Source organism: Petaurus breviceps, unplaced genomic scaffold (genome assembly GCF_028583685.1).
Source record: "Petaurus breviceps papuanus isolate PSGF00001 unplaced genomic scaffold, PetGlider_PUasm1.0 567, whole genome shotgun sequence".
In the NCBI taxonomy this organism is placed as follows: Eukaryota; Metazoa; Chordata; class Mammalia; order Diprotodontia; family Petauridae; genus Petaurus; species Petaurus breviceps.
In genome coordinates, this window is record NW_027186383.1 from 5,953,219 (window position 1) to 5,962,146 (window position 8,928).

The 8,928-nt window shown below is 40.0% G+C and overlaps 1 pseudogene; it reads left to right on the forward strand.

The window, feature by feature from the left end:
• Positions 1-709: 709 nt before the first annotated feature.
• On the forward strand, positions 710-1,677 carry LOC138173185 (taste receptor type 2 member 7-like; annotated as a pseudogene).
• The last annotated feature ends 7,251 nt before the right edge of the window (positions 1,678-8,928 follow it).

The window sequence follows — 8,928 nt, forward strand, 5'->3', positions numbered from 1 at the left end:
TGTCTTCATAGTAGAATTAGCGTGGTATATTACTTTTTCTCAGTTAGCATGAAAACTAAAAGTTATTTCTTTTGGGCATGAAATACCCAGATTAGTGACCAATTAAATTGCAATTCATTCAGAATTTTCAAACCTAAAAGTGACTTACCAGAAATAGCCAACATGAGTTTTTGATTTTATAAACAATTGGTGATAACATCCATATTCAGTATAGTGGGAAATGATGCAGATGAAGAAATATCTCTACATTCAATGCTTTCGTACATTCCCCATTGTACACATCATGGGGTGAGCTTCAGCATACACATCTCACATAATTTGTTTGGTAACAAAAATAAGCTAAGTCACAAAGAAGAAAATATTGAAAAATGACCTCTCCCTATTTGAATCTTAACATAGGATTCTAATCCTTTTCATGATCCCTCTCATGAGGAAATAGAAATGCCACACAGGGAATGTGTCTTGGCAGAGAAGATTTAACTGAGCTGTTGGGAAGGTACAGAGGATATGTCAGTGAATATATTCCAGCATAAGACTAGACATTTTCTAGTCTGAGACAGACACCTTATTAAGGACAGAGAAGAAAAAATATTGCATCACCACGTATGAGAAGGACATCCTTCTGTACTGATTTTACCTGGAAATTAAATCAAGAGGAGTAGCAGCAAAAGTAATATAAATATTGGGAACTGCCTAAGTGATCTCCTTCATGCTGACATACACGCTAAGTAGTGGGGAGAAAACCTTTCTGGCTCCAGCAAGCACTAAATTCATATTGGGTATTTTGGTTAATGGGTTGATATTTCTGGTGAATTGCATTGACTGCATCAAGAGGAAAAATCTGCCATCAAGTGATCTCATTCTGGTCAGCTTGGATATCTCCAGAACTGGAGTGTTGTATACATTAATTTGGAATAGCTATTTTATTGTAGTCTCTATTGGTGCAACCACCCAAGTAAAAATAACTTAGATCTTCTTTATACTGACACACTATTCAAATATTTGGTTTACCACTATCCTCAGGATCTTCTGCTTCCTGAAGAAAAATAACTTCTCTAATCCCCTTTTCCTCTGGATGAAATGGAGAATTGACAGGATGGTCTTCAGGTTTCTTATGGTGCCCTTAATTATCTATTTGTCCATAGGTTTTGTAATGATGGAGAGAATGCATTATTCTCTGGAAGCCTCTTTAGGGGAAGAAAGGAAAGAAATGTGTCCCAGGAGGTGCAAGTGAGTAAATATATGTTTGTCATGTCCCAGGCTCTCATTGCCCTTCTGAGTCTTATTCCTTTTACTCTGTCTACAATCTCCTTCTCTCTATTCATTCTCTCCCTGTGGAGGCACACCCAACAGATGCAACTCAATGCCCCAGGTTCCAGACCCAAACACAGAAGCCCATGTCCCAGCCATGAAGGCTTTGTCTTCCTTCTTCATTCTCATTTTAGTGTACTATATGGGTTACTTTGTGAACTACTGGAGGCACTCAGAGAGAATTAGTAAGTTGGCTTCCACATTGAGTATGTTAATCATCCCTTTGGCCACTCAGTGATCCTGATTCTGTGGAACAGCAAGCTCAGAAAGGTTGCCCAGAGGGTGTCATGGCTGACAAGGTGCTTCCAGAGAGGAAGTCACCTACCAGCCCTTTCTGTAACTTTACGATTATCTGGAATTTTCTAGGGGGAAAAATCACGTTTCAGTCCTTAAAAAACTTTACCAAGCTCATTCATTCTTTGTAGTAGCAAGATCAATGAACTCTGATTCAAAACATATACTTGGAGTCAGGAAGAATTCGTCACGATACACAACTTTGTCATTTACTATCATACTTGTGATACCACAGGCAGCTCCATTAGGCTCTGTAAACCTTAGAAGCTTCATCTGAAGAATAGTGACAAGAATATGATGTTGATATTGGTGATGATGATGATGATGATGATTATGCTAAATCCAGTCTAAAACTCAGACACTAGTTCCCACTCTAACTCAACCTTTGGGTCCTGGGTTGCTGAAGGGTGAAGGAATGAGCATCACCTCTGGCTCACAGGTCAAGCATGCCCAGCCCAGCCCAGGCATCATCATGACATACTTCTAATTGTCTTTTCCTCTTCCCCTGGCCCTCTCTCTGCCTCTAGTTGGAGAAGAGCAATCTCATCAGCATTACTGCTCTAACATTCCTGGAAAGACATATCATACAATTAGTCTATGATGCCAGTCGCCATGTCTGTAGCTTCCTTCACAAAATCACATTCCTTGGTGGTTCTCCCCTATATGTATTTTCCTCCCACCATGATAATGTAAGCTCTGTTAGGGTAAGGACTCTCTTGATTTTGTTGTTTGTGAATCTGACACTTCCTAGAGTTTCTGACACATATTACTCTTTCCATTTTAAAATGAAGGTTGATTTAATTTTTAAATCTACATTAAAGAATTGGCTTTGATTAATAATTCTGACACTTGTTTCTGGCTCTGTATAAGTACCTTCCTAATTTAAATGTCAGATGCCTCATCTGTAAAATGGGGCCAAAAGTACTCATACTCTACATCTCACAAGGATGTTATGATGAAAGTCATTTCTAGAAGTTAAGGAATGATATAAATGCAAATTATTGTATCTTGCCTTGATTAGTTTCTGGTACATAGAGCTTGGAAACAAGAAAGTATATGATGAATGGTTGCTGCCTGAATGATTCACGGAATATAGAACTATCGTTTTTGTAGTTCATTCAGTATAGAAACTTTGTTCATGATTTATTAGGGGTGGAAAAAATACTTCTTTGGAACATAAGCTAACAAGATTATCTGCTGAATCTATCACAAGTCACTGTTAATATTCCCATCTAAAAGTGACTTGCTAGAAAGACACAGACTGAGTATGTTTTATTGACAATTGGCTTGGGAGGCAAAATCAGTTATGGTGGGATGATAATGACATGGATATTTGGGGTGAATGTCTATTTCTCCAGTTTGGGGAACAATAGAGTTTTATTGCAAATGAGTCTAAGGACCACTTTGACAGAGAACCGCCCATTGACAGCATGACACCACCTCCTATTGAAGACCTAGAGTAGAATGTCTCCTGTGTACAAGAACATGGAACTGAGGGAAAAAATTCCATACTCACACTCTGGACAACATGAAAACATGAGGATAGAAACGTTCCAGTCTCCAAAGCAGGATATAACTCACAAGTTGTTTTTTTTTTCAATTTAATTTCAAGAACAAAGCTATAAATAGCACAATTTCTGCCTGAGGTAAGTAGGTGTCAGGACAAAAGGGACCACTTGGGTCGTAGATTAGGAGAAAGGAAACACAATCCTGATATATTTCAAGGTTTCTACCAGCCTATCATTTCTACTCACGAGGGGAAAGAGAGTGAGTTGCTACTGCTTTTACCACTAATCAGAGAAGGAAAGAGTCTGGTGGGTGACCACAGTGACAAATGCCACCATTGTAGATGAGATAGACAGGAAGGGACCTACACCAACCCACTTCCCAGGGGTGTAGACATCAGCACCCTCTGAATTCTTCACTCTGGGGCAAAGTCCTAGGTATGGTTCTGCTCAGAAGGTAATGGATTCTCTTCATTGCAGCCCTTCACCCTGAGACTGAATGAATGTACACCTGGTCGGGATGTGGAAGCTAGAATTATTTTCCAAGTCAGAGCTAAACTAGAAGTCACTAAAATGACTTTAAAAATCTGAGATGCTATGATTTCATGTAATTCATTGAATTATCGGTTTTAGATATTTTATTATTATTAATAGTATAGATAAGAGAATCACATCTTCCATTTACTTAGAAATTAATGATTTTCAAGGAACTTTACATTCATTAGCTCATTTAACCTTCACAACAACCCTGAGAGATAGACATTAGAGCTCTTGTTGTATCCATTTTATAGATTTGAGAATAGCCCAAACATTTTAAGTGACTGGCCCATGGTCACAGAGTGGCCAAATATGGGAAGAGGCAGAATTTTGAATCAAGTCCTCCTAAGTCCAATTCCAAACGTTAAAAACTTTAGTGTATGTGAGCCCTGGAAAATGCTCAACAGGGAGGCTTACTTTTCACACTCTGTACCTAGGCACAACTACTAGGTAAAACAGTCAGGAGTCAGCTTGTAAGCACTTTGGAGAGAAAATTCTTAATTTTTCCATGTGAGCATTTCTACCTCAGAAATCTTCAAACACACATATTAGGGAATGACTTTTGTTTTGTTTTGTTGATTGTCTACACAACAAAGTGACAGAGAAAATATTCCTAAAACAGATTCAACTTTCAAGGGGACCATGAGCATCATTCCTAGATCCTCTTCTTGCAAATTTTCCGTCATATTTCTCCCAGCTGGATTTGGAGTCGATAGGAACTTGGGTTTGAATTTCATCTTGACACTGAATGTATGACCATAGTATTTTTTATTCCCTTTGAAATTCTATATCATCATATATAAAATGGAGAAAAGCATAACCTCTCTATCACAGTGCTGGTATGAGTCTCAAATGAGAAAATATATGCAATATTCTTTTTAAACCTTCAGCAATTATTATTCTTATCTTGTCATGTTTTTTTTTTTCTATGATGTTCAGAGAGAAGTGATCCTGGACCAATAATCTCATTGTTACTCTCTTGTCCCTAATGTTCTATGAAGTTTTCCAAAGGCGGATAAAATAATGGCTTTTCTAATTGGGTAAAAGTATGGTGATATCAAGCTCATCTTCTGTAGGGCTCATTAAGAACATTTTTTAGGCTATCTCACTTCCAGGAGCCAAGATGGTGGAGTAAGACATAAGTCACTCTCACTCTAGTTTATTGACCTCTACAACCCCAGAAAATATCTCCCCAGCAGAATCCCTGGAATAGCTCAGTCAGCAGAAAGACAGGGTAAAGCTGTCTTTAAGCCTGGAAACTTTAACACGAAAGGACCCTCTTGATCTGGTGGAAGGGGAGCAGAATAGGAAGTGTCCTAGCAAGCTACCAGCAAGACCTCTCCTAGAAAACCACTGGGAGATCCTGGAACCCAGGGAGACGGAGCAGGCAAGCATAAACACCAGGACAAAGCCCCACCCCTGTGTGCCTTGCCACAAGAAGGAGAACTGGGAGTCTCCAGCAACCAGATCTTCCTATACATCAACACTATTCAAGGAAGCACAACTCTAGGCAGTCAAGTATCCTCCAGTAACCAAACCTCCTGGTGTTTCAGGGCAGCCCAGGTGAGTAGGCACTCTCCAGGGGCCAGACCTCCACTCCCATCACAAGAACTTCAACATTGCTGATACCAGCTAAGCAACAGTTAGGATGTAAGACCCCTAAGACCACCAGGTGTCAGGCCCTGAGGCCCTAGTCAACAAAATCAGATGCCAGATGCTTGGACCCTAGCACAAGAAACCTGGGTCAGTAACCCCTGTGCTCCAGCAGGAGAACTCAATGTTATAAGCCAAGAAGAGAAACAAATAGATAGTCCAATACTCAAGACTTTAAACACGACCAAAAAATGAAAGAGAATTTGTGCAATGGATAAGAAAATAGAACACCAAAATCAGTTTTTCACAAGGAAAAATTCTGAAAAGTTAAAGGAATACAAATTGAAGATGAGAAGGTATTTTTTATCTTCAATGTATTCAATCCTATATTTCCCTGAAGTTTCATGCACTCTTGACTGTAAATAGGAATTTTGCCCTTAGCATGACTAGTTCTAATTCACCCACCCCTTATGTTTGCTATTATTTCTAATTTATATGCTTTTAGGTAAATAAACATAAATATTCTAAAACTACTTTCTTTTGTATTAATCTAGCTAAAACTCTAATTTGATCATTTCTATTATAGTAAAAAAAACATTATATGCTTTCTTTCTTTTTAAAGTAAAAAATTATGAAATCTCAGTCAAGCAATTAAAAATCTTAGGTGCACAAGTGTTTTGTTTTGTTTCAGCAGTGCTGCTGAGAGAAGGCAAGGAACTTAGTAGTGGTGGCAATCTTCATTCTCAAAGAGAACTAAAATTATTTCACTTTGTTGGGGTCAATGTGTAGGTGTGTCCAACTGTGGCTGCATCTGAACTCAGTAGGTTCTACAGCAAATTGGGCCTAAATATTTCACATGGACATTTGGAATGGAGATGTCTCTATGTGTGTGCAACTTTTGAGGTACTGCAATTGTGCTTTGCTCAGAGAGCACAGTGCCTTCTTGGATGCAGGCACAACTATGCTGGATAGTCCTGTGCCAGTGTCTCCCATGTCTCCCAATTGACTCCAGAGTTCTTCAGAGAGACGTTGAGGTATCGTTGTGATGCTTCTTCTGAACTTTGTATGGTCCTTTGCCTTCCATGAATTCCCCATGAAATAATCTTTTAAGCAAACTTATGTTTGGCATTTGAACAACATTACCAGCCCATTGGAGTTGAGCTCTCTCAGTAGAGTTCAAAAGTCAAGGCAGTTCATCTCAAGAAAGATCTCATTCTCTGGCTAGTTATTTTGCCAGGTGATCTTCAGAATCTTCCCCAGACAATTCAAAAGGAAGTGTTTCAATTTTATGGCAAGACTCTGGTTACTGCCCAGGTTTCACAGGTATACAAACCATGAGGTCAGCACAATGGCTTTGTCCACCTTCACTTGGGTAGCCAATCTATTACCTCTTCTTTCTCACAGTTCTTTCTTGAGCCTTCCAAACACTGATCTAGTTCTGCCAATGCGAGCATCAATCTCGTCATCTATGTGTAGATCCTTGGAAAGTATACTGCCAAGGTAAGTGAGCTTATCCACAACACTCCGGCTTTCCATTTGCTGTAAGGGATGGTTGCACATATGAATGGTGTGGTGCTGGCTGGTGGGGAAATTCTGTTTTCTTGGTGTTAATAGTCAGGGGAAAACTGGCACAAATGTCAGAGAATCGATCTATACTCTATTGCATTTCAACCTCAGAGGATGCATTGAATGCACAATTTTCTGCACAGAAAGTCACTCACCAATTCTCTCTCCACTTTAGTCTTGATTTGTAGCCATTTCAAGTTAAATAATTTAGCATCCGTGCATTAGCAGGCTTTAATACCATTTCCATCCTTTTTGAAGGTGTCAGACAACATCAATGAAAACATTATCCTAAAAAGCTTGGGAGCAGGCATGAAGGCATTGTATTGATCTGATTGTTTTGTGTCTGCGAATTTTGGACACTTTACCAATGTCATGACAGAAAATTGAACTGTTTCCATTTAATTTGTCTGGGATGATTTTGAAAATTACTTGGAAAGATAAGATGTGGGAGAATGAGGTCCTTTCTTGAGCTGTATTGTCAAGAATTCAAATTCAACTGTGGGTTTAAGAAGTGAAAATTTGATTAAGAGAATGGTGTCTAATATTAAATTTATAATAAATCATCTGGTTTTTAGACAGGTGATTGCTTCTACTGGTTGACTGTCTATCAGTATACACCTGGGTCAAAATCTTATGTCAGGCTCTTGATTCTGCAATGCTTTGACATGTCATGTCATCTCCCCTTGCTAAACACATTCTTTTTCCTGCAAGAAGACAGGGAAATGAGGGTGAAGCCAAGATAGCTGAGTAGAAGCACAACCTTCCCGCAGCTCTGGCTTCCACCCTCCCCAATCCATGTAAAAAGGGGACTCTAAACAAACTTTGGAGCTGCAGAACCCACAAAATGACAAAGAGAAGCTAACCTCCCACTGAGGGCAGCCTGGCAGGCCAGCAGGAATCCAGTGTAGCGCTCTGGGAGCCGAGCCCAGCCCCATGCTGAGGCTTTAGCCCCAGGGCAAGCCTGACCAGCAGCCAGCCAGAGGGACTCCAGATCAGCAGCAGCTGTGGCTGTTTCCAGATTTATCAACACATAGACACAAAGGACAAAGTGAGAGGTCAATACAGTCTGGACTTTGGGACCAGTAAGTGGGAGTGCGTGGCTTATACCCGAAGGGTGAAAAGCTGCTGAGAGGCTGGCATGGCAGCTTCAGCTCTTGGCCTGCAGAATGTAAGGGGACCAAGCACCAGTCTGAGGGGTAATCGCTCTTGCTTTAACCTGTTTGGATCTGGATTGCAGTCTAGGGTGGAGGTTCTGGGGTGTGTATCCAGCTTGCCAAAGCGTGTGGAGACTTCAGAGAGGGCACCCATCTAATACCTCCCGCAGCTGAGAAAACATTTGGGACGAAAGCTCCCCTGTCTGGTGGCAGAGTCCTACTGTGGCAAAAAGCCCATAAGTCAAGTAATTGAGTGGTAAAATGAGCAGGCAAAGGAAACAAAGCAAACAGAAAGTTCCAACAATACACTCCTATTTTGGGGACAAAAAGGAGCAAAGCATGGAACAGGAGGAAAGCAGTGAAGTAAGAACTCCTGCACCAAAGGCTTCAAAGGAAAACATAAGCTGGTTACAGGCCATAGACAACCTTAAGAAGCAGATAAGAGAAATGGGAGGAAAAATTGGGAAGAGAAATGAGAACAATGCAAGAAAATTATGAAATGAGAGTCAACAGCCTGACTGAGGAAAATAATACCTTAAAAAACAGACTGACTCAAATGGTAAAGGAGGCCCAAAAAGGCAATGAGGAGAAGAATGCCTTAAAAAGCCAAATTTGCCAGATGGAAAAAGAATCTCAAAAACTCAATAAGGAGAATCATTGCTTCAGAATTAGATTGGAGCAAATGGAAGCTAATGACTTGATGAGAAATCAAGATGCTGTTAAACAGATCCAAACAAATGAAAGAATAGAAGGCAATGTGAAATATCTCATGGGAAAAACCACTGACCTGGAAAATAGATCCAGGAGAGAGAATTTAAAAATTATTGGACTGCCTGAAAGCCATGACCAAAGTAAGAACCTAGAAAACATCCTCCAGGAAGTTCTCAAAGAAAACTGCCCTGATGTTTTAGTACCAGAGGGCAAAATAGAGGTTGAAAGAATCCACCGATCACCTCCTGAAAAAGATC